Source organism: Homarus americanus, unplaced genomic scaffold (assembly GCF_018991925.1).
Source record: "Homarus americanus isolate GMGI-L3 unplaced genomic scaffold, GMGI_Hamer_2.0 scaffold17515, whole genome shotgun sequence".
Lineage (NCBI taxonomy): Eukaryota > Metazoa > Arthropoda > Malacostraca > Decapoda > Nephropidae > Homarus > Homarus americanus.
The window spans coordinates 991,687-1,018,503 of record NW_024733365.1 but is presented as its reverse complement, the minus strand read 5'-3'; the positions used below and the strand labels follow the sequence as shown (position 1 = coordinate 1,018,503).

The following is a 26,817-nucleotide window of genomic DNA, read 5'->3' as shown; positions in this document are numbered from 1 at the left end:
GTCTTTCCTAGCTTGACAAGAACTGGTTACGCTACAGGTGGAATTTGCCGCTTCTTTGGAAAACCCGCTGACCATAGCCAGCCCGGTCCCAGTCTGTTGACCCAGTCTGATAAAACAATCTGATATTTGATCCTGGGGAGTGTTATTCCTAGCCTATGGAAATAATTGTAAGTAAGGCCGTAAAATTCAGTTTCATGAGTACTGTGCATGTAGATTGACATATTACAGGCTTCGTTGACAAAATATTCCACCCAAGAAAATGATCAAAGTTTGACTATGAAATTAACTGTACCCTTTAATAAAATCTGTAACGACTTCCAAAATATTTGAAGAAAAGTTACTATAATATCTCTGTCTATAGAACTCACAGTAAGTAAACTGAATTACCTTCACTTGCCTTACCTGAGGGAAAAGAGCCAGGCGAGTGTTGGCTGACGTCATACTACCTCTTGATCACTTTTAATGTGATACCTTTGAGGATGATCAACAATTTATTTTGTCTACACCTTAGACTTCATGATCATGTTGCCATTATATTCTTAACTATTGTAATTTAATTATGGCGGACAATTCCCTTCGACATCACAACACCCACGTACCCGCCTAAACGACTGACCACACATAATCCTTATCTCCAACTCACTGCTAAAGTGAGAGCTCTTGAACGCACACACTTAACCTACAGACAAAATAACATCACACAGACCATCTACCTATACACTGACGGCTCTCTTAAGGACTGGAAGTGCTGCCATTGCGAGTTAGTCTAACGGTAATGTAATAGAGAAAGGAGCTAGAATAAGTAACTGGGCATCCACTCTACAAGCTGAACTATTTGCCATACTCACAGCCCTGAAACTTGTTGAAGACACTGCCACTGACAGTCTCATTATCACTGACTCCCTGTCCTCATTACTTGCGCTTGAGTCTTGATACTCTCAGCTAAACTCAAATTGGCACCCACTTGCCTCTGAAGTCAAACACAAGCATATGTGTCTTGTTGACGGGATATCAGGATGAAGTTGCTGTGGATCCTCTCTCACCTAGAGAGTTGATGCCTAAGGTAAACTCGCGTCCAACAATAACAATGTTGAATACAACCGAGGACTGCCAAAGAAAATGTTAAAAATTGTAATCAGAAAAGAACATGTTGATGAATTTGAAGCCAGTAGACAAGTGCAAACCCATTGTTTACCAGGATGAGATGCATCAAGTAAAACATTTATATGAAGCAAGTAATAAGATCACTAGATTACAAGATGTTGTAACCGCCAGACTAATGTGAGGATATAAGTACCTCTGGCATATGTCCCTCAATGTAAAGTGTGTGGCCAGACACATGGCCACACACTCCAAAACTACGTCTTAGACTGTGAAAAAATAGAACCTTATTGGGATAGATCCAAGCAAACCGTCTATGCAATAGCGCAGCACTTTATCTCTGATGACAAGATAGCTGGTATCCAAGGCTGTATCCACACTTCGCATCTAGTACCTAATCAAAACTCTGTGTACCGACTTAAACAAACAATGTTCTGGAAACATTGTGTAACATTCATTACCATAATATCAAAATCACCAGGTTTCGATAAACACCCTTTGTGGCATGGGGTGCACAATAAACTAGCTGTTGTCAGCGGCAAAGGTAACAAAAAAAATCACCACCCACTGCTTACTCCACCCCCGACCGCCCTCACCCTCGCGACCTCACTCCCCACCCATCGCCCTGCAGGCTCCTCACCACCCAAAACCTCCCTCACCACCCACGACCTCACTCACCACCCACGCGCTCTCTTACCACCCTCGACAGCTATCCCCTTGCCACCCTCTCCGGGCCACCCAGTTTGTGCCCTGCCGCCCACCTACTGAGATTTACAGCGTATAAAAGGTCTTTTGTTCTGTCTTTGGTCATGATGGACTAAATGTTTAATGAATGTACAGAGCGTGAGTGTCGACTCTTGTCATGTCACGTACATGTCATGTCATGGTGGTGGTGCTCCGTCATATCATGGGTGGTACTCCATCATGTCATGCCATGGTGGTGGTACTCCATCATGTCATGTCATGGTTGTGGTGCTCCGTCATGTCATGGGTGGTGTTCCACCATGTAATGTCATGGAGGCGTTGCTCTATCATATCATGGGTGGTGTTCCACCATGTTGCAAAGATGCTACAGGGGCGGTACACGCATTTTGCAGGAGTGGTACAGGGGTGTTACACGTACAGTACATAGTTGGTTCAGGAGTGCTACAGGGTTTGTACACACACACACACACGGTACAGAGAAGGTGCTGTGGCTCGTCGTACCTCAGGCAGGAGCAGCAGGACCAGGGGAGAGAGGGAGGGAGGGAGTAGTGTCTATCGCCACAACCCTCCACACCCAGCGACTCAACACACATTCACCCGCGCCCACACCGCCCGCGTTCACTGCCACGTGTTGCTAGTCTCTTTTTCACACAGTGCCAAATCCAACTTTGTTTTTCTTATATTATTTCGGTGATTTTACGAGTGCATTGTTTTGAGCGCCAGTGCCAGAACACAACTACACTACTGGATTCTCGACGGAGTGCCACCACCTTCACCGCCTCCCTAACTAGGATTGTGACGGTGCCATGAGTAGAGGAGGTAGGTCATGATGTTTTAAGGGTCATAGTTGAGGTCACCTGGACTTTATTTTGCTCTGTATCTTGCTTAACGTCACTAACTATGTGTAGTTTGGACAATGTTACATAAAAAAAATTATTATTCCCAGGTGTCGCTCGTCGTTCGTTGTCCATCTGTCGTAAAATTATCAATAGTGAATTTTTTCCCCTCCAACCTTCTGTTGCCGTAGTCGTCGAGGACCTCTTGAAGACCTTGAAGCAATACAGGTCTTGTTTTTGTCTGCTGCGTCCAAAATGAAACGGTAAGGGGAAGTGTTAGCGAGGCGAAATACACAGCTAAGAGTACTACAAACTTTGTTATGAATCCTTACCAGTTTTTACCACTCTGTGTCTGTTGTCAGTGGACACTAATTGCAAACATCTGTGCGGCTCTAAAACAAACACGAATCTCTCTCAGCATTTGTCGTGTGTGTGGGTTGGTGTGTGTGTGTGTGTGAGTGTGAGTGTGTATGGGTGTGTGTGTGCGTGCGCGTCGGGTGGTTGAGCTCGACGTAGGACGGATGTGTGCGTAAGCTAACCGTAGCGAAGGTCTTCCGTGTATGTGTGTGTGTGTAAGTGTGTGCGTGTGTAAGTGTGTGCGTGTGTAAGTGTGTGCGTGTGTGTGCGTGTGTGTGTGTGTATCAAGGCAGTGTAGTCACCATCTCAAACACACATTCAATGTAGGAAGATTCTAACCCCATTACCACACCACCAAACCTCCACCAAATATACGCAAAAATCATCTTTTAGCCTCCGTGAAGACAACAACAGGGAGTTATCAGTGTAAAGTGTGACCTAATGTGTTCTATTGTGACCCTAATGTGACCCGAGAGTGAGATCGAGGGATGGATGTCAACCAAAAAATCAGATATAGCAATTTTACTTCAAATACTTCAAAATATTCGATATTATGATGCTGGGATGGTATGGTGCTGGGATGATGTGATGCTGGGATGTTGTGATGCTGGGAAGGTGTGGTGCTGGGATGTTGTGATGCTGGGATGGTGTGATGCTGGGATGGTGTGGTGCTGGGATGGTGGTGTAGTGCTGGGATGGTGGTGTAGTGCTGGGATGTTGTGATGCTGGGATGGTGTGGTGCTGGGATGGTGGTGTGATGCTGGGATGGTGGTGTGATGCTGGGATGGTGTGGTGCTGGGATGTTGGTGCGATGCTGGGATGTTGGTGTGATGTTGGGATGGTGTGGTGCTGGGATGGTGGTGTGATGCTGGGATGGTGGTGTGATGCTGGGATGGTGTGGTGCTGGGATGGTGGTGTGATGCTGGGATGTTGGTGTGATGTTGGGATGGTGTGGTGCTGGGATGGTGGTGTGATGCTTGGTGGTGTGATGCTGGGATGGTGTGGTGCTCTGGGATGCCTGGGAAGTGCTGGGATGTTGTCATACTCTGATCTTTCACGTCCTCCTCTCTTCCTCCATCGTCCTCCTACACCCACGTCCTCCTCCCCCACGTCCTCCTACACCCACGTCATCTCCACCCACGTCCTCCTCATTCACCTCCTCCACCCACGTCCTCCTACACGTCATCCTACACCCACGTCATCCTACACCCACGTCCTCCTACACCCACGTCATCCTCCATCCACGTCATCCTCCACCCACGTCATCCTACACCCACGTCATCCTCCAGGCACAAGATATACGCGGCGAACCGTGGGTACATTCTTCTCAGATATCCGGTGAATTATCCCCGCCACCCTTGTCTCTTGTGATGACTCAACTGTGAACTCCTAGAGAGACTGTGATGTTGTGGTGCTGTGATGTTGTGGTGCTGTGATGTTGTGGTGCTGTGATGTTGTGGTGCTGTGATGTTGTGGTGCTGTGATGTTGTGGTGCTGTGATGTTGTGGTGCTGTGATGTTGTGGTGCTGTGATGTTGTGGTGCTGTGGTGCTGTGTTGCTGTGGTGCTGTGGTGCTGTGATGTTGTGGTGCTGTGTTGCTGTAATGCTGGGTTGTTGTGGTGCTGTGATGTTGTAATGCTGTGTTGCTGTAATGCTGTGTTGTTGTGTGATACGAGATTCTGTTGCTATAAATCTCAGTTACTACAAACCTAGGATGCTGTAGCCCCCTATGCTGTAAACCTAGGATGCTGTGGCCCCCTATGCTGTAAACCTAGGATGCTGTGGCCCCCTATGCTGTAAACCTAGGATGCTGTAGCCCCTACGCTGTAAACCCTGGGATGCTGTGGCTATGCATAAGCCTAGGATGCTGTGGTCCCTACGCTGTAAGCCTAGGATGCTGTGGCCCCCCTATGCTGGCAACCTAGGATGCTGTGGCACATGCTTGTAAACCTAGGATGCTGTATTTTACATGTAAACCTAGGATGCTGTGGCCCCTATGCTGAAGCCTAGGATGCTGTGGCTATGTGTAAACCTGGATGCTGTATTTCATAGCTGTAAACCTAGGTGTGCTGTGGCCCCTATGCTGCAAACCTAGGATGCTGTGGCCCCTAATAACATCAACCCTACAAGATGCTGTGGCCCCCCTACGCTTCTTGTAAACCTAGGATGCTGTGGCCCCTATGCTGTAAACCCTGGGATGCTGTGGCCCCCCGCTGTAAACCCTAGGATGCTGTGGCCCCTATGCTGTAAACCACAAGTGCTGTGGCCCCTATGCTGCAAACCTAGGATGCCATTTTATGCTATAGCCCTAGGATGCTGTGGCCCCTATGCTGCAAACCCCTAGGTTCTTTGGCAGCCCCTATGCTGCAAACCTAGGATGCTGTGGCCCCCTACGCTGTAAGCCTAGGATGCCCAATGCCCCTTTCATAATAATACTGTGTACGTGTGTTTGCTGTGCCTAAGTCGTTCCTTCAGAAGTTCATAATGTGATAGGTAAATTAATTATATGTTTGTAGGAGTATTAATCAGTTAATCTCTCTCTCTCTCTCTCTCTCTCTCTCTCTCTCTCTCTCTCTCTCTCTCTCTCTCTCTCTCTCTCTCTCTCTCTCTCTCTCTCTCTCTCTCTCTCTCTCTCTCTCTCTCTCTCTCTCTAATCTGTAATGTATCATGGGATATGTCCTTATTGATAATCTGTAATGTATCATGGGATATGTCCTTATTGATAGCCAGAAACCTAGTCAATTTAACCTTAACCTAAAGTAAATAATCATTAATCTAACCTAAACCTAACCTAACATAACCTCCTTAACCTCCAACCAAAGTAACCTAACCTAACCTAACCTCCTTAACCTCCAACCAAAGTAACCTAACCTAACCTAACCTCCTTAACCTCCAACCAAAGTAACCTAACCTAACCTAACCTCCTAACCTCCAACCAAAGTAACCTAACCTAACCTCCTTAACCTCCAACCAAAGTAACCTAACCTAACCTAACCTCCTTAACCTCCAACCAAAGTAACCTAACCTAACCTAACCTCCTTAACCTCCAACCAAAGTAACCTAACCTAACCTAACCTAACCTAACCTAACCTAATCAACCTCATACATATAAATAAACCCGGGGTATTTGATGAAGATATGGGTCAGTTTTCTTGCATGTTTGTGTGTAAGGATTAGGGATACAGGTTCGCTTCCTGGGATTACGACTACAGGTCCATGTCTAGGGATTAGGGATTGGAGGTCCACTATTGGGATTAGTTTTACTCTGCTAGACGTTTGTTGCTCTCAATAGCCGACCTACAGGAATTGCTATATATACATGAAACAGGTGTGTGTGTGTGTGTGTGTGTGTGTGTGTGTGAAAAAGACGTTCATAAACCATTATAAACACATTATAAATGTCTTCTCTTCACACACACACACACACACACACCTAATAATTACCATTAAACACAATAACTAAACCCAGGATGAACTACTCACTGCGGTATCACGTTAAATTATCAAGTTTCAATGTAGATATTTTGTTTTATTTCCATCTTCTTTTTTTTACCAGGAGAACTAGAGTTAAATGTCCAGTTTCTCACGATATCAGGTTCATTCAGGCTCTCTTAAGGTCTCCCCAACGTCTGAGGACCTGTTTTTTTTTTTTCCAAGGGTTGGTAAGTTAACACGATGTTACCTGAGCTTCCATTGGTTATTTGTACGGTGTTACGGCTCATCTTAAAAGCTCACAGGTAGGACAACGCAGGTAAATTAATTACATCCCCATAAACACACTGTTATCATCTATTGTACACACACGCACACACACACACACACACACCAAAATCTGTCTTGCAAGCTTTTGAACAGCTAAAATGACCTCTTAAGCGTACGTCCAGTACATACCGTTCGGGGATAAGCTTAATATTGTATTATAGAACATTGAGTTAAAAAGTCGAAAAGGAGTTGAATATGTGTGTGTGTGTATGTGTATGTGTGTGTGTGTGTGTGTGTGTGTGTGTGTGTGTGTGTGTAGAGATGCAGGTATAATCAATATATATGCAGTATATATAATAAACGCAGGTCACATAGTGCACTTCCGGGGTGGGTGGGACATGCGGCTACTTGTGTTGTTTAGTGAGCCAAGTGATTATGGCCACCTCTCAATGACCTAACTGCTGGATGAAGTAAGTGTTTGAGGATCTTATGTATTTCAAGTGAGGCTAAACGTAGTCATTGGCCCATTTCTCAGTGAATCTTACTCCTGTGATTCGCTCGTTACTACAGGTACAGGTATGCAGTCTACAGGCCGAACTTAGGGGAAATTATATAAATTTACGTTGGGAGCGGTAGGAAGATAAAGGGAGCCGCGTGGACCCACGGGGAGAAATAGGGAGCCGTTGGGATACTCAGAGAACCATGGGAGCCGTGAGGAGCTGTAGGGAGCCGTGAGGAGCTGTAGGGAGCCGTAGGGAGACAAGAGGCCCTGAGGATCCATGAAGAGACTTAAGGAGCCATAGGGAGCTGTAGTGAGACTTAGTGAGTCCCAAGGATTCATGTGGAAACTAAGGGACCCCAGGGGATCCATGAGTAAAGTTAAGGAGCCCTGAAGAGACTTTGGGAGCCCTAAGAGAGAGACTTAGGGAGCCATAGGGGGTCGTGTGAACACATGGGGAGCCTTGTCGACCTCCCACACAGTCAATTACTCGACCAAGACACCGGGGTGGCCTTATAATGAGTACTCCTGGGGAATTTTTTTTCCTAAAGACCCGAGGATCATTACCTGAGTCACCACAGGGACTCATCAGCCATAAGGTAGCGAGGGAGTTGTTGTACCGGGCGAGTGTTGTCACCAAGTGGGAGGAGGGTGGTGGAGGTGAGGACGGCCTGGTAGATGAGAAACCAGCGTAAAGGAACGATGGTACTTGAGGCATACTACAGAGAGAGAGAGATAATTGCTAACCTCATTCCTGTGATGAGGAGGTAAAGATTGACTTATTTTGACAAACCTATACCTAGACACGGAACCTAACCTAACTTAACCTAATCTAATTCCTGTGGTCGCTCCCTTCGTCAATATTAGATCTTATCACTCCCTTTCCCTTAACTTTAGCAAACCAAACCTAACCTAATTCAAACCAAACTTAACGTAATCTTACCTAATTTGACCAGGCCTAACCTAACCTAACCCCCTAAGGTAACGGTAACATAAAGGTGTTTGATCTTTAGGTGAGAAGGGCTGGGGGGGGGGGGGCTGAACTTGAGGTGATACGGCAAAGTGTTCCCAGAGGCCAGCAGCCATCAGGGGGAACAGCTGAAGCGCCTCTGGCCACGCCCGAGATCTGGGAAGGTTTTCAAGGTTTATGTAGTTGCCTGTAGGTGGGTCTCTGTGTGGCTTTGTCTGTCATCCCTGATATTACTATTGTGTGTGTGTGTGTGTGTGTATGTGTGTGTGTGTGTGTCTGTAGAGTGAGTCATGTGCATGTCTGTGTTCGTACGCGAAAATGTATGTGTGTATGTTTACGTGAGGATGTATGTGTGTATGTGTACGTGAGGATGTATGTGTGTATGTGTACGTGAGGGTGTACTGGGGACTTCTAATAAGAATGTTTACGATAATTCTTCATTATTGTGGATCCAGTAAACAGTTCACTAAGTCGTCGGTGTACAGGAGACAGCGTGGCCAGCAATGCACTCTACTTCCTTCACTTCCACAACCGTAAAATCACGTACCCATTTACAGCTGGGTGGAGTGGAAGATCCCCGAGTGCGAGCCAGCGATGCTTAAGACAGGAGGCAAGAGCTGTAGCCCCTCGGTCACTGCACCCCAAGTAGTTATGAGTACACTGACTCATGTATACTCGGCATTAACATGTTCACAGGTGCGCCGAGCTGACTACCACCCAACATTACCATAATTAAGGGTCATTGGTACTTCTACGTGTACAAACTTCCCTTTAAAAGCTCCATCACAAACACCTGTGCAGTCATTATACACCTCCTGGCCGTGTTACATTGCAGAAAAATAAACATGAGAATAATTTTCAATAATTTTGGTTTTGATGAAAAAGAAATACCTTAAAATTTGTCAGAAAAAAAGTAAAATACTGATACCAAAAGAACTTATGAGATATACTATATATAAATATATATTAGGTTAGGATAGGTTAGGTTAGGTCAGGTTAGGTTAGATATAATTACGATTGGTTAGGTTAGGTTGTGTTACTTTACGTTAGATTACCCAACAGTAGTAGACACAATGGTAGTAGTTACAGTAGTAGTAGATATAATTGGAGTAGATGTAATTGTAGTAGACACATTTTTTAGAATAAGTAGAACGGGAATAGATAAAGCGAGGAAAAAAATAAGCAGGTGAGCCCAATGTTTGTTTACACTGATCAGCTGACCGCCTCGACCGGAGAGAGAAATCTTGATCCATATTAAACACCGAACTCTGATCTGGAACGATTCTTGTAAACAGTGAGGAATATGGCCTTAAATACCGTTAAACCTGCATACTACTGGGATGGCTTATCACTTCATTATAGACAGACGACTATAAAGTATAAACGAGTTACTACTATTGGTTGCTGTGGTTCTTCTTGTTTCTCCTTTTATCTTTGAGAGGAGTTACGTGTACTAATGTCACATAATGGTGGCGTGTTTATTATAATTATATTCGCACACATGAATTAAATGGCACTCATATAAATTTAGTGGCACTCACACGTCTGTAGCGGTACTCATACACAGGAAATACTGTCACCACTAAAAAGGTCACCAATAGTGTCATGTCCCGTACCGGTAGTGCCTGGTTTCCGAGTGGTTGGTCCCTTGTTTAAGACTGAGTTACCGGTTGTTGGTCCCAAGTTTAAGACTGAGTTACCGGTTGTTGATCCCTTGTTTATGACTGAGTTACCGGGTGTTAATCCCTTGTTTATGACTGAGTTACCGGGTGTTGATCCCTTGTTTATGACTGAGTTACCGGTTGTTGATCCCTTGTTTATTACCGAGTTACCGGTTGTTGATCCCTTGTTTATGACTGAGTTACCGGTTGTTGATCCCTTGTTTATGACTTGAGTTACCGGTTGTTGATCCCTTGTTTATGACTTGAGTTACCGGTTGTTGATCCCTTGTTTATGACTGAGTTACCGGTTGTTGATCCCTTGTTTATGACTGAGTTACCGAGTGTTGATCCCTTGTTTATGACTGAGTTACCGAGTGTTGATCCCTAGTTTAGGATCAGTATACAAACACCGTATAAAGAGAGCGCAGGTATATGAGAAATAGTTAAACAGGAAACCGATTTGATCAAGTGTACACCACCAACGACACCATATGCTAAAACCTAGTCAGGTCTCTCTCTCTCTCTCTCCATCTGATCCTACGCACCACAGCCTTTATCATTACTATCTGGTCCTCTTCCCTATGTTTTAAATAACGTTTTGTTGACTCACTTATAATCTGACTGACTCACAGGAAGATAGCAATACGTTTAAGTACCTCATCCCTTCCTCGAGGATGTGCAAGGGTAGGATGGCTGTTTTACCGTGTTGTGTGAGTCAGTACCAGTAGTATAACCATGTGTGAGTCAGTACCAGTAGTATAACCATGTGTGAGTCAGTACCATTAGTATAACCATGTGTGAGTCAGAACCAGTAGTATAACCATGTGTGAGTCAGTACCATTAATATAACTATAATCATAACTACCAGCTTGTTGTATAAACCTAATTGGTTCATAAATATCCGGACCACATCGGGAGATACACCTAACCTAACCTAACCTAACCTGACCTGACCTGACCTAACCTAACCTGACCTGACCTGACCAGTGTGTGATATATGATGTCAGACCCACACACCCTGGGTTTGACTAGTATTACTCCAGGGTGAACTAAAACAGTGTAACTTGTATCTAACTCTATGACAACACTCCCCTAGTCCATCGCCAAGTATAATTGTGTTCTGTGAAGGTTCGGTATCCCGTCTCTGTATCGCCGTCACCCTCACAACTTCAAGTAACTAACTGGCTGAAGTCGAGGGTAATTGATCTCTGATGAATATAATATTTTATAGGAAGATGTTGACTAATACAGACTGAATCGCTGCTACCTAATCTAATTATCTACCTGTTGAACTACGACAATATGAACAAGGTCTCTCAGAAAAATAAATATGTACACCGCCTTAATTTTTCTTTTTCGTTGAAGATAACGTGAATGTTTATATTACTACAACAGCTACATTGTCAACACTTGTGGGTGACCTCGTGGATCAACAAGTGAGGACGTTGTATTACAAAAGCAATATTGTCCTCAGTTGTTGATGTGCGAGGTGTCCCATAAGAATTGACAATGTAGCTGTTATAAGACAAACATTCACGCTGTCTCCACGAAATTCTGTTAGGTAAATGGGTGTATATCTTGCTGAGACACACTGTATTTTTTCACCATAACAACCCCCTGGAACTGTTAGGTTAAAGTCATCTACGGTTTGAAAATATACTATCCACCAGTATAAGTTGGCACCTCGGGTACAATTTATTTTTCTAATTGGACTGAGTACACTACCAGCTGCACCTAGAATGTACTCAAATACATGATTATAATACGTTTAGTACACTAATGCCTATTACTTAGTTTGGTGATGCTCTGGATGTTGTGTTTTACTCGCTGTCTACCACACTTACTGTTTCACTTCCCATCCGTCAAACGTTGTGTTGTGTTGTCAGTGTAGGTGGCTAGTATTTGTATTTGTGATACGTAAAGTACTTTAGAGGTGTGAGAGACAGGAGTGACTAATGGAGGAGATCTCTCAGGGGTGTCGGTATGACGTCCGTTCAGTGTGTATGTATATCCTGTATGGTGGTGCCACAACTTGGCCCCAACCACGTAATGGTGGATATGGGGCGCCTTAGTATAAGTCCTAATGTTAATAGTGTCCTTTGGCTAATAGGTCCCAGGCTTAATAGTCACTGGTCTTAATAAGTCGCAGTGCTAATAGGGACTAGTCTTAATAGGTACCACTGTTAATAGACGCCTTAGAACTAATAGTTTCCATTGACAATAATACCCAGTTCTTAATGGTTCCTGGACTAATCGGCCCCAATATTAATAGCACTCAATCGGTTTGTATACTTAGTAATGAAGTAATGAACGTATGTATGTGTGTGTGTGTGTGTGTGTGTGTGTGTGTGTGTGTGTGTGTATAGTGATCATAATCGGTCTGTAACTCTGTATGCTGAGTAATGTACGTATCTGTGTGTGTGTGTGTGTGTGTGTGTGTGTGTATGTGTGTCTCTATAGCGATCATACTCCTCTAGTGTGTGTGTGTGTGTGTGTGTGTATATATCCAGCGCATGGCGACTCGGTATACACTATGAAGGCAGTGTTGTAGTGCTTTGCCACCCTTGTACAACAGTGTCCTTGTACACGATCCAACAACACAACCTCAACCACACACTCACTACCCCTGTCACTCACTCACCCTCTCCTCTAACCCACACACTCACTACCCCCTGTTACTCACACACACATCCCCCTGTCATTTACACACTCACTATCCCGTCACTCACACTATTAACACCCCCTTCTTTTAAATCTAAGAAAAAAGTCGCAAGAAAAAAATGTCACAGAACCTAACCTAACCTAACCTAACCTAACCTAACCTAACCTAACCTAACCAACACTTTGATAAATACTTTTATTACTAAGGGACTCTTGTCGTCTTGTCGTCACTAAGGAACTCTTGTCGTTACCAAGGAACTCTTGTCGTTACTAAGGAACTCTTGTCGTTACTAAGGAACTCTTCTCGTTGCTAATGGACTCTTCTCGTTGCTAAGGGACTCTTGTCTTTACTAATGGATTCATATAGTTACTAAAGGACTCTTGTCGTCGTTGCTAAGGGATTGTTGAGACAAGACTTCACTTACAGAAATCCTCACCAGCTCTACTGCGGGTTACAGGACGCTAGGGTATGTTAGGCCTTTTAACTGAGTGTAACTTATACCGAGTTTGTCACTATAATTAGCCTTAATTTCTGATTATTTGATACGTATCATTGATGCTATTGATTGCTTTCATACCATGCTGTAAGAGAGTTGTTTGTGTTATATGATGTTTGGTATTATTGTTATAAGTTCAGGACATACTTCACTATCTTATTATAATCAAACTCTATTTAAATTAGATTAGATTAGATTAGGTTAGGTTAGGTTAGGTTAGGTTAGGTTAGGTTAGGTTAGGTTAGGTTAGGTTAGGTTAGGTTAGGTTAGGTTAGGTTAGGTTAGGTTACGATACGTTGTATTAGACCACTGAGGTTGACTGTAGACGTGAAGACGATAAAGATTCTTTTTTGCATACGTTAGTGATCCCAATGAATGCGTCCCCCTGACAGACATATATAGATAGACATGAGAATATTTACAGGCCGCGGGGAGATGTGGAGGAGAGGGTGTGAACGAGGAGGAGGAGGAACAGAAAGAGGAAGGGGTAAAGATGAAAAATGGGTGACAGGGAGAGAGGGAGAAAGAAATAGGGAGAGAGAAACGGGTGGGAGGGTGGATGGGTGGGTCCCTCCTGACGCAACAACTTTCAGCTGTTGAATGATTCGTGTTTGACTTTTAATTATCTGTTGAATGAAAGAACGTATTCAAATCTAATAGACGCATCAACAAGAAAATACTCGTATACAAAGAGTTGAAGAAGAGGCTTGGTGCTTCCTGCCTCTTACCCACAACAGTGAAGCGGCTATGAAGGAATGATCCATTAAGTGGAAGGAAAACTGTTGTGTGTAAAAGCAAGTCAAGGATAACGGAATGAATGAGAGAGAGAGAGAGAGAGAGAGAGAGAGAGAGAGAGAGAGAGAGAGAGAGAGAGAGAGAGAGAGAGAGAGAGAGAGTTACAACCAACAACGAGCGTAAATATATTTAAAAAAAATCGTCTATATGGGAATTAGGGAAGGAAATAAATGAAGGTATGGTTAGGTTAGGATAGGTCAGGTCAGGTTGGATTAGGTAAACGTTATGATAGTTAATCTTAAAGAAATATAAACATGGGTGACTAATCTTCAGGTGGTCTGCGGGACATAACATATGATGACAAATAAAAGGAAGAAATAACTTACAGAAGAAAAATTTAATTATACAGTAATAAAAATGATAAAAAAATAGTTAGAAAAAGTGTGGAGTAAGTGCGTGTGAGTGAGTGTTTGAGTGAGAAGAAATTACGAGTTTGTGAGTGAGTGACTGTATGAGTGAGAAGAAATTACGAGTGAGTGAGTGAGAAGAAATTACGAGTTTCTGAGTGAGTGACTGTATGAGTGAGAAGAAATTACGAGTGAGTGAGTGAGAAGAAATTACGAGTTTCTGAGTGAGTGACTGTATGAGTGAGAAGAAATTACGAGTGAGTGAGTGAGTGAGTGCGTGTTTGAGTGAGAAGAAATTACGAGTTTGTGAGTGAGTGACTGTATGAGTGAGAAGAAATTACGAGTGAGTGAGTGAGAAGAAATTACGAGTTTGTGAGTGAGTGACTGTATGAGTGAGAAGAAATTACGAGTGAGTGAGTGAGTGAGTGAGTGTTTGAGTGAGAAGAAATTACGAGTTTGTGCGATAATGAATGAGTGAGTGAGTGAGTGAGTGAGTGAGTAACATAGCCTAGCCAAACCTAAACCTACCTTAACCCTTATCCGTTTACTGCTTACGTTTGCACAACAAGTAAGAAAATGAATAAGAGTAGGATGTGGGTAATACTTAACCCAAAAATGCATTTATATATCCCTGAGTTATGTTCTATGGCGATAATGAGGAGGTTTAGTGTGTGTGTGTGTGTGTGTGTATGGTATGTGTGTGTGTCTGTGTGTGTGTGTGTGTGTGTGTGTATGGTATGTGTCTGTCTGTCTGTCTGTCTGTCTGTCTGTCTGTCTGTCTGTGTAAACTGAACTGTGATGATAGTGTCGTCGGCCAAACTCGTGTTAATTAATGCTGTATAATCACTGTTGTGTATAACTTCACTTTAACAATTAAGATCTCTAAACACTACCATAGACCATACACTACCATAGACCATGCACTACCATCAATTAAAACTATAGAGAGAGAGAATAATCCCATGAATAGAAAAAAAAATATCCAGATCAAAGTCACTAAGCAAAGAGAAATTTATTTTGTGTTATTCTGTTTAATTTTGAAACACAAACAATACTTAGTTTGTCTGAGGTAAATATTCTTAAGGGCGGCGTGTTGTTAAGAAGCGCTGTTGATGGGGTGTGGTGGGGTGGAGGGGGGGAGTTAGGGAGATACGCAGACTGACGGGGAGAGAGGACGGAGAAAGAAGAAGGGAGAAAAGCTGCGAGGAGATAGATAGAAAAAGAGAGAGGAAGAGGGGAAAGGAGGGAGGGTAGGAATGATGAAAAGAGGGAGACAGGGAAAGAGAGAGAGGGAGAGAGGAAGATATGAAAGGAGGGAGGGGGGATGGATGAAGGAAGTGAGAGAAGGAAGGAAGGAAAAGAAGGAAGGAAGGAAGGAAAGATGCACGTAGGGAGACGAGGAAGAGAGAGGGAGATAAAAGGGGGGGTGGGGAGGGGGGGGTGAGGGATGGAGCGTGGTGGAGGTTAAGGCTAGCCAGAGAGGTTGAGGGTGACCGGCCATGAGAGGATGAGACTCCTCCATGACTCGACCACAAACTGAGGAATTTACCGAGTTATAAAACTCAGGAGCTGTGAGGAGCGTGTTTGTGGCCGCCTCTGATGCTGTTGACCACATTAACATAAAGCGATGTCATGGCCTCACCTTCGTCTGCCTGCTCCTGACACCTTAAACCTGGTGCCCCTAAAACCTTAAACCTGCCCCTAACACCATAAACCTGCCACTGACATCTTGAAACTGCTACTAAAACCTTAAACCTGCCACTGACACCTTAAACCTGCCCCTGACACCTTAAACCTGCCACTGACACCTTAAACCTGCCCCTAACACCATAAACCTGCCACTGACACCTTAAACCTGCCCCTAACACCTTAAACCTGCCACTGACATCTTGAAACTACTACTAAAACCTTAAACCTGCCACTGACACCTTAAATCTGCCTCTGACACCTTTAATCTGCCGCTGATACTAAACCACATCACTTGACACCTTTTAATCTGTTCTCTGACACCGTAGACCCGTTGCTGATTTTAACCTGCCACTTGACACCTTAAATCTGCCCTGACACCTTTAATTCGTCAAGGATACCTTAAATCTGCATGTGACGCCTCAAATATGTACTTTCTACCAAAGACTTACAGGTTAGTTAGGTATCTGCTTCCTTTTGTTAGACCAAGGCGGTAATGTAAAAATGTTTGATCCTCTCAACTTTGGATCATCATCTTTATAAAGCTATTGTTTAACCATTGACATTGTGTTGTGAGGCACATGGTCTCGCCTCTCTCTCTCTCTCTCTCTCAATCTCTGAGGCGACAATGATCTCTGAAATGACACTCTCCTATTCACCAGGTTTTACACACACAGCTGTGATGGTAATGCGAAAGCAATATGGTGAGTATTTGTTTGTGTGTGTGTGTGTGTGTGTGTGTGTGTGTGTGTGTGTGTGTGTGTGTGTGTGTGTGTGTGTGTGAGTTTATCCATATAAAGGAGGCAGATGTACCAGGGAGGAGGGAGGGAGGAGGGAGGGACAGATGTACGCAGCTGTAGATACAGGGGAGGAAACGTGCTGGGGATGAGAGGACACACATACACACACACACACACACACACACACACACACACACACACACACACACACACACACACACACACACACACACACACACACACACAGCACTATGCAGATAACAGTAACAACATAAAAACAAAGAGTTGTAAACATTATCCGTTTGGTTATGATAAATGGATATTACATTCAGATTAACTGCGATGAAAATTTATAACTTGATAACGAATAAGTGAATAATGCTGAGGTCAATTTCACTAAGATTACTGCAGTTTAAAGATAAATTTAGATTACATTAAGATTCGCCAACCCCCAAATTATTTTACCGAAGACTTAACCTAACCTAACCTAACCTAACCTAACCTAACCTAACCTAACCTAACCTAAACCAAATCATCATAATATGTTGAGAAAAGATCTCTTTCCAAAATTGTGATCTAAGCTTTTAACTTTTTTGACCAAGACAGTTAGTTAGGTAGTGAGGTGTAAGGGAGGTGATGTGGGAGGAGCCAGCGTCGTATACACAGGTGGGTCAGGTGTGGTGGGGCTAATACAGGTGTCCCGTGGCAGGTAAGAGTTACGACGGAGATACACGTACAGGTGAACACGTGGATAGTTTACAGGGAAGAAAGAAAAGGTGTGCAAGGGAAAGTGTTCAGGTGTGCAAGGGAAAGTGTTCAGGTGTGCAAAGGAAACTGCAACTTGTGTTTAGGGAAAGGCAGTGTGTGTGTGTGTGTGTGTGTGTGTAATAATAATAATAATAATAATAATAATAATAATAATAATAATAATAGTAAAAGTAACATAAGTGATGCGTCAAGTGTATCTTATAAAATAACAAGGGGGGAGAAGGCCATTCAACAGGGAATTTCAGCATAGTAACAATATAAAAGTAAGGTTAGCAGGGAGTGAACACACTATACTCTTTCCACGCTAACCTGGCCCGTAGGCCCCACCCCTCCTCTATACTAATAGCTGATTGGTTCATAGAAAATTCAACCTAAATGTGTTCCCAATTGGTAAGCAGACCTGTTATTATCTAAAACCATGTTAAATAACCTAGGTTATCAAAATGCAAATCATTTAAAGGCTTTAGCTCTTCAGAGAAAATGTTAGAAATTTTTCATTAATTATTATAAAATGGGAACCAATCAGCTATTTGTAGCTAAAGACGAGGGGCGTGGCTTATGGGCCAGCTTAGCGTGGGAATACTGTAGTTAACTATGAGTTGTTGATAATTTTTACAGTGGTTGGGATTGGGGTGTTCTTATAGTGATCAATACGTGGTCATATAGGCTAAATGCAGACGGGGGGATCTCGGGCGGGAGCAGGGGCCGGTGTCGAGGATGGTGCAGAAGCTTCACCCAAACTTGCAGATGAGGTCATGGCGATGATCAGAGAGAGCTGAGAGGGTCAGTGTATTGAGCGCTTCTTGATATGTGGAGTAGGAAGAGGAGAGAATAATCTTGCACGCCCTTTTCAGTGTATGTGTGTGTGTTAAGAGAGAGAGAGAGAGAGAGAGAGAGAGAGAGAGAGAGAGGAACGGAGGGATGGAGGTAGGGAGGGAGAGTGAGGGAAGCAGGGAGGGAGGGGCCGCAATAACACACCCTCCACGTGCAACAGAGAGGTGGGCGACATATAAACTAGACTCAAGTCGGCTTAACAGTTTAATGTGGCCGCGGGGTCACAGACAGCCAGATCTGACACCGTGTCCGAGGCAGGGCAGACTTCCTCACAGGCTGTGTCATACACCACTGGCAGATTACCTCGTATGTCGTTGAGGGACGCTGCATCATGTTGTGTTAGATCTGTGTCAGTTGCCTTTCTGTGTACCTGGACGACCTGGTGTACGCTACTCCGTGGACGACCTGGTGTACGCTACTCCCTGGACGACCTGGTGTACGCTACTCCCTGAACGACCTGGTGTATGCTACTCCGTGGACGACCTGGTGTACGCTACTCCCTGGACGACCTGGTGTACGCTACTCCGTGGACGACCTGGTGTACGCTACTCCCTGGACGACCTGTGTACTACAAGACATCAGCTGTCATATGCTGTGTCATAACTTATATCAGATGCTTCATATTATGGGAGGTGTGTCATTTGTTATGTCAGTGGTGCCAGGTCATAATACATGTGTCATATTGTAGCAGAGGTATCGTGTCATGAAGGATATGTCTTCCGCTTTGTCGTATATTAGATGTTGTGTTAGAAGTCGTATCGTAAATTGTGTCACGTGTCAGATCCTGTGTCACTGAATATATCACATATAGGGTGTCCCAGAAAAATGTCCATGCCTTCCTCCCTACCTGCTCCCTGAGACACCGAGTTGGAGGGAGGGAGGCAGGGAGGGAGGGAGGGAGGGAGGGAGGGAGGGAGCAGGCAGGGAGCAGGCAGGGAGCAGGCAGGGAGGACAGGGTGGAGGGAGCAGACAGAGAGCAGGGAGCAGGCAGGGAGGGCAGGAGGGAGGGAGAGAGGGAGCGAGGGAGGGTCATTTTTCTCTGACACCCTATATTGTGTCAGACGTGCCAAATACTGCCAGGCACTGTAAAAAATGCTGTTATGCTTTGTCATACAGTATACTATGTAATGCGTCAGATGCTGTGCCAGAAATGTCATGTGTCATAGATAATTATATCTTATATTAAATGGTGTCAGAGGCTGTCACGATCTACGGTGTGCAGTGTCATACATTACGTCAACTACTGTCATTCAGTGTTTCATTATGCCAAGTGTTGCTATGACTGAGACTGTAGTAGACACTGTATCTAATACTGCTTGCGTGGTGTCATATCCCACCATACACCGTGTCATATATTTTCCAGGTGCTGTCATACACTAACACACACACACATTGTCACTACACCACCACCTGAGCTGATATAAACGAGTTCTCCTTCCTAGACTCACCTCTATCCTCTTACCCGCTGCTGTGTATTTCCTGTGTCTTGTATAGGTGTACCGACGTGTGTGTGTGTGTGTGTGTGTGTGTGTGTGTGTGTGTGTGTGTGTGTGTGTGTGTCTGTGTCTCCCTGTGTCTGTGCCTGTGTATGTCTAGGAGTGTATCGTGTGTGTGGGAGTCTGTATATGGTGTGTATGTCTGTGTTGATGTGAGTCTATGCCTTTGTCAGTCTGTGTAAGATACATGTACTATATAGGAGTGTATTTCTGCGAGTATGTCCGTACGTAATTCTGTTATCCATGTTATGTGTATGTATTTTTGTCAGTAATGTATCACGTGCATGTATGTGGTCTGTAGTGCCTACTTACATGTATACCTCATTTGGTGTGTGTGTGTGTGTGTGTGTGTGTATGTGTGTACTTGCAATGTATCACAGGCACAGAGTCTCAGACACTCCCTAAAACTGCCCCCTTCCCCTTCAATCTCCCTCCCCTTCCTCCCCCTTATCGCCTCCCTCCTCTCGCTCTCCCATCTCTCCTCCTCCGCCTCCTCCCCCCCACCCAGGCAGTGTGCCGGCCACTTGTTTCCTCGGTACACCTGTCTGGGGGCGGAACACCTGTCCATTGATCCAGCAGTTGGGTGTTTGGTAGCGTACACGAGGGTGTTAGTCTGTGAGTAGCGTGTGGAGCGGCAGTGTACACCTCTCCTGTAGCAGCACAGCGCCTCCTTCTCCCTCTTCTCTCCACCTCAATCCTGGATTCCTCCTCAGACGACGAAGACTACAACTCAGGTAAGGACGACAGCAGGAAGTTGTGTGGGTGGGAAGGAGGATGATAGTCACAAGAACTTCACCTCTCGTCCACTGAGGTGTTTTTTTTGCAGTGATCTTTGACAATACCAACGACTGCCGTGTGTGTGTGTGTGTGTGTGTGTGTGTGTGTGTGTGTGTGTGTGTGTGTGTGTGTGTGTGTGTGTGTGTACGTCTCGTCAGTGGTAGCGTGGCTGGAAGGTGTTGTTGATCCTGAGTTATAGTCGACGTAGACCATACCTGGCCCCCTTTGCCGTGTATCTCTGACACACATACACTCCCTCCCCAGCCCTCACACCACAACTTCATAGCGATGTGCTGTGCCCCCCCTGGCCCACATACACTCCTCACAGCCCCTCACACCACAGCTTCATAGCGTGTGCTATGCCTCCTGGCCCACACATACACTCCCTCACAGCCTCACACCCACAGCTTCTGGCGTGTGCTGTGCCCCCTGGCCCACACATGCACTCCCTCACAGCCTCACACACAGCTTGCGTGTGCTGTGCCCCCCTGGCCCCACACACACTCCTCAGCCTCACACCACAGCTTCATAGCGTGTGCTGTGCCCCCCTGGCCCACACCTCCCTCACAGCCTCACACCACGGCTTCACATAGCGTGTGCTGTGCCTCCCCCTGGCCCACATACACTCCCTCCTGGCCTCACACCACAGCTTCATAGCGTGCTGTGCCCCCCCTGGCCACTGCCTCCTCCACAGCCTCACACCACAGCTTCATGGCGTGTGCTATGCCTCCCCTGGCCCCACACATACCTCCCTCCACCCAGCCTCCACACCACAGCTTCGCGCGTGTGCTGTGCCCCCCTAGCCCCACACATACACTCCCTCACAGCCTCCACCACAGCTTCATAGCGTGTGCTGTGCCTCCCTAGCCCCACACATACACTCCCTCACAGCCTCACACCACAGCTTCATAGCGTGTGCTGTGCCCCCCCCTAGCCCCCCACATACACTCCCTCACAGCCTCACACCACAGCTTTGTAGCGTGTGCTATGTACCTCCCCTGGCCCACACATACCTCCCCTCACAGCCTCACACCACAGCTTCATAGTGTGTGCTGTGCCCCCCCCCTGGCTCTCGGCACAATACGTCTACACACTTCCAATAACCAGAATCAAAGTGTAAGTTGTTCTAACACTCTTGGCAGCTTTCTCTTTAATCAAACGTTCTTTCTTCAATTAAGAGTTTTATTGCTATATGTTCAGAGAAAATTCATCGCTTCTGTGTATCTGATATACTGTAGACGCCTAACCTAACCTAATCTAACTAAATCAAACCTAATCTAAACTATCCTAAACTAACCCTAATCTAATCTCCCCATAGGTAGCGTTAAGGTGTTTAATCATCAGGTGAAATAAACTGGAGGGGCGAATAATAATAATAATAATAATAATAATAATAATAATAATAATAATAATAATAATAATAATAATAATAATAATAATAATAATAATAATAATAATAATAATAATAATAATAATAATAATAATTATTTACGTGATCCGACGCCCCAGTCCTCAGCCACATAGTGTGTCTGTGTTACTACCTGTTGCTTCTCTCTCATCACAACCCCTTCCCACCACACACACACACACACAGACATTTTAGACATTTACAATCCCAGGGTTGTGTTGACCTTCGTTGGTTGAAGGAGTTAGTGAGGGATGCGTGTTTCTCTCTGCCTGGTGGGTTATCCAGGCCTTCTTTCTCTTTCACAAGTAAACAATATCACCTCTATGCGGGATGCTTTAGTGCTTCGACGCTTTTGTGTGGTACTGAACTGTTGGAATCGGGCTGGACTGCTCTCTCTCTCTCTCTCTCTCTCTCTCTCTCTCTCTCTCTCTCTCTCTCTCTCTCTCTCTCTCTCTCTCTCTCTCTCTCTCTCTCTCTCTCTCTCTCTCTCTCTCTCTCTCTCTCTCTCTCTCTCTCTCTCTCTCTCTCTCTCTCTCTCTCTCTCTCTCTCTCTCTCTCTCTCTCTCTCTCTCTCTCTCTCTCTCTCTCTCTCTCTCTCTCTCTCTCCTCTCTACTCTCTCTCTCTCTCTCTCTCTCTCTCTCTCTCTCTCTCTCTCTCTCTCTCTCTCTCTCTCTCTCTCTCTCTCTCTCTCTCTCTCTCTCCAATTTTAAGCATTTCTTTTATTAAGGCAAAGGTTTGTCAAAATTTATAAGCGAAATCAATATTTAAACCATAAAATGGATTCTCTATAATTGTCTTAACAGAAATAGTGAAATGTTTATTGTAAGGTAATGGTTACGTTGGTGCTGGCTCTTATAAAGCATTGTTGGAGGTAATGTATAGCAGCTTTTGAATATGTGAGACTCCTACAGCAATTACACGATGCGATATAATATAAATAAATCGATTTAAAATATTGGTTATGCAAATTTAATAATAAATAAAGGTTTAATTTATATTGACGTTATTCTGAGATGTACATGAGGTAATGTGTACATGAGGTATTGTGTACATGAGGTAATGTGTACATGAGGTATTGTGTACATGAGGTATTGTGTACATGAGGTAATGTGTACATGAGGTATTGTGTACATGAGGTATTGTGTACATGAGGTAATGTGTACATGAGGTATTGTGTACAATTGTACATGAGGTAATGTGTACAAGAGGTATTGTGTACATGAGGTATTGTGTACATGAGGTAATGTGTACATGAGGAATTGTATACATGGGGTATTGTGTACATGAGGTAATGTGTACATGAGGTATTGTGTACATGAGATAATGTGTACATGAGGTATTGTGTACAATTGTACATGAGGTAATGTGTACATGAGGTATTGTGTACATGAGGTATTGTGTACATGAGGTATTGTGTACAAGAAGTGCTGTGTACAAGAGGTGGCTGTGTATGTACAGAAGGGTACAGAGAGACGTTCGGGCTCTGAACATCACCATGACAAGTGTCTGACTCTCGCTGGCTTCTCAGGTGGTTATATTTGTACACATGTAAGCAGACGTAAATGTTAAGCCTCTGGTCATTAGAAGAATGTGCCCAAGAGTAATAACTTTTATGATTTTTTTTTAACTTCTGACAGCCCCAAGACGGTCGTGTACTTCATCTTAATACATATAAATTAATAGCTTCATAAAAACCTAACCTAACCTAACCTAACCTAACAACGTCTTATATTAAACATAGAAAATTTTCCCATATACGAATTTATTTCTAACAAGTTATAAGAACATAGAGTTAACCCTACTTGACAAATCCGTCTTACTATGTGTTTAAAAGCCTAATCGGCCATTATTCTTATTTAATGTGACATACGCTTATACTGAATGTACTTATATACACAGACAAACACAGTAACTATGTTAATGACAATAATACAGTATATTTCTCGGTCATTCTTTCATGATATGTGAAGACCATAAATGTTGTCACCTGTCATAAATGTTGTCACCTGTCATAAAGGTCGTCTCGTGTCATAAATGTTGTTTGTCATAGTCTCGTGTCAGTTAACGAACAACAAAGTTACTTATTTCCCTGATTAACCTTACATGAGGTTTAACTAGAATTAGGATCACCTGTAGATTAGCCCACCCCAGCCTATGTCACCTGTTGATTAACCAACCTAATATTACCTGGAGGGTTAGGTTAAGTTAAGTTAGCTTAAGTTAGGTTTGATTAGATTAGCTTTAGATTAATTTAGATTAGATTGGGTTAAATTACTTAGGCTAGGTGAGTTTAGATCAGCGTTAGGTTAGATTAGATTAGGATACGTCAGGTTAGATTAGGTTACAATAGGTTTCGTTAGGTAAGGTTAGATCAGCGTTAGATTAGGTTAGGTTAGGTATGTGTTAAAGTGTTAAATCATCTGGAGAAATAAGTCAAGGTGTTTACTCTTCAGGTGATCCAACTATTTATGGTTTAAAAGATATGAATCTAGAAGGTAAAGGTGCAAGTGTAGTGACCAGCCTCGGATGATGTACTGCCTTCATGGAACACTGAATGACAGAGGGTAGAGGAGGAGGAGGAGGAAGAGGAGGAAGAGGAAGGGGGGAGGAGGAGGAGGAGGAGGAGGAGGAGGAAGGTGCTAGCCAACTCAACAGGTGACACTACACCACACACCCTCTCCTTTAACGTGTGTGTGTGTGTGTGTGTGTGTGTGTGAAACAAGTACGTATACTCAGGTTAACTTGAGTGAGGAAAGTGCCACGTATATACTTAATAAACGCGGCGGGGTATAACCACCCAAATGCTAACCTAACCTAACCTAACCTAACCTAACCTAATGCTAACCAAACCAAACCTAACCTAACCTAACCTAATGCTAACCAAACCAAACCAAACCAAACCTAACCTAACCTAACCTAACCTAACCTAACCTAACCTAAATGCTAACCTAACCTAACCTAACCTAACCTAACCTAATGCTAACCAAACCAAACCTAACCTAACCTAACCTAATGCTAACCAAACCAAACCAAACCAAACCTAACCTAACCTAACCTAACCTAACCTAACCTAACCTAACGCACGGCATGAATAGCGATCTGTGTTACTTGTATCAAATAACATCAAGTTACATTAAATGACATAACCTGTACGTTCTGTTAAATTATAATATTAATTCTTTGTTGCCTCAGAAAATTCATTTATGACAAGTTGCCTCACATATAAAATAATGATCGACAAGTCCCTGTGCACCTACAATACTGAACAATATTTGTGTTCCTTATTAGTTACAGATAGTACAGTGTTTTTTTTTTTTATATTACGGTAAATGTTGGAAATGGTCACAGTAAATGTTAGAAGTGAATACCATTTCCAATATTTCCTTTATTAATAAAAAAAAAAAAATATAGGTATAACAAGGTACAACTGAACAGTATATTGGTAATTAATTATTCCGAGCACAAGGACTCTTTGATCAACTTGTATATAAAATCTGAAGCTAAATCATAACTGTGTAATGACGCGCATATAATATCCTTATTGATAGCGGGACGCATGGTGACACTGCAGGATATACGTCCTTAATAGGATATCCTGATGACTAGTCCCCTACCCCTAGCCTAAACTAGCTCTAAACTGACACAAACCTAACCTAACCTGACCTCACGTAATATAATTTACCCTAACCTAACCTAACCTTACCCCCCTCCCGCAGAGAGCATTAGAATGGTTAATATTCAGCTGAAATAAACTGTGGTGTTCAACCTTCAAGTGATTCCTTACGAGAAACATTCATCTTAGGAACTTTTAAGAATGTTCGTCTTGGGTGAGCAGATCAAGGAGGCCGCCACACTGTCTTGGTTATCTACTCAGCGGCGGAGTCTGTTTGTTCCATTACCAACCTAAGACAACACCCATGTGCCCCAGTTAACACCCCATGTCTGCTGTGTGCTAAAATAACATGTCTCCAGTTAACATCCCTGTCTACTGTGTGCTAAGATAACACGACACAGCTCCAGTCAACACCCCCTGTCTGCTGTGTGCTAAGATAACACAACACGGCTCCTGTTAGCACCCCCTGTCTACTGTGTGCTAAGATAACAGAGCTCCTGTTAACACCCCTTGAGTGAAGGTCGAATGTAGGAAGGAGGGAGGGAGGGAGGAAAGTCGAGTGATGAGAAAAGGAGTGAGTGAGAGACGGAGAGAAGAGAGGGCTCAGCAGGACGGCTACGGACACCCACCTCCTGCTGTGGTGTACTGGCGGTAATTATAGGGTGAGTTACTCCAGTCTGCCCCTCACAATACCAGAGTTCTGCCTCACCCTTTCACTCTCCCACCGACACACATCTGTCCCGCCGAAATTAAGGTTTATTACTATCGTATATCTCCCGCGCTGAGACTCTAAAAGGGCGCTGAGACTCTAAATGAGACTTGAGTATTGTCTCGTGTGTGGAGGAGGAGGAGGGGGGGCCACTGGACCACAAGGGTGGTCAGGGAGGACAGTGGTGGCCTCCAAGGTAGTCAGAGAGGATGCTAGCGAGTGGCCTCCAAGGTGGCCAGGGAGGACGCTGGTGGCCTACAAGATGGTCATGGAGGACGCTGGTGACCTCCAAGGTAGTCAGAGAGGACGCTAGCGAGTGGCCTCCAAGGTGGCCAGGGAGGACGCTGGTGGCCTACAAGGTGGTCAGGGAAGACTAATTTGTTGTCAGTTTGAAAAGACATTATGCTGACGAGATCATCTCCTGCACGCCTTTGACCTGCTCCTTCTCTTTTTTCTTCAGTGTTTCATCTTTATCAGTTTCGCTTCAAATCTCCTCTTAAGGTGGATCCACGGAGAGCAGTGAGGGAGGGAGGATGCGAGAGAAGGGGGTAAGGAGGGAGAGCAGAGAGGGAGGGAGAAAGAGGGAAGGCATCTAAAGAGAGAATGAAAGAGTTACAGTGGAGAAAGGAAAGGAGAAAGGAAGAGAGAGGGAGG

The 26,817-nt window shown here is 44.2% G+C and overlaps 1 protein-coding gene across 2 annotated transcripts in view; it reads left to right on the top strand.

The window, feature by feature from the left end:
• Positions 1 to 2,367: 2,367 nt before the first annotated feature.
• Positions 2,368 to 26,817, top strand: part of LOC121869784 (innexin inx2-like) — a 113,379-nt gene continuing 88,929 nt past the window's right edge. Inside the window, exon 1 of one of the 2 annotated variants that reach the window (XM_042371351.1) lies at positions 2,368 to 2,625. The gene's annotated coding sequence lies outside the window, so the exon portion shown is untranslated. Of the gene's footprint in view, positions 2,626 to 20,280; positions 20,390 to 26,817 lie in introns of those variants that run through there. The other variant, XM_042371353.1, reaches the window with a different exon arrangement.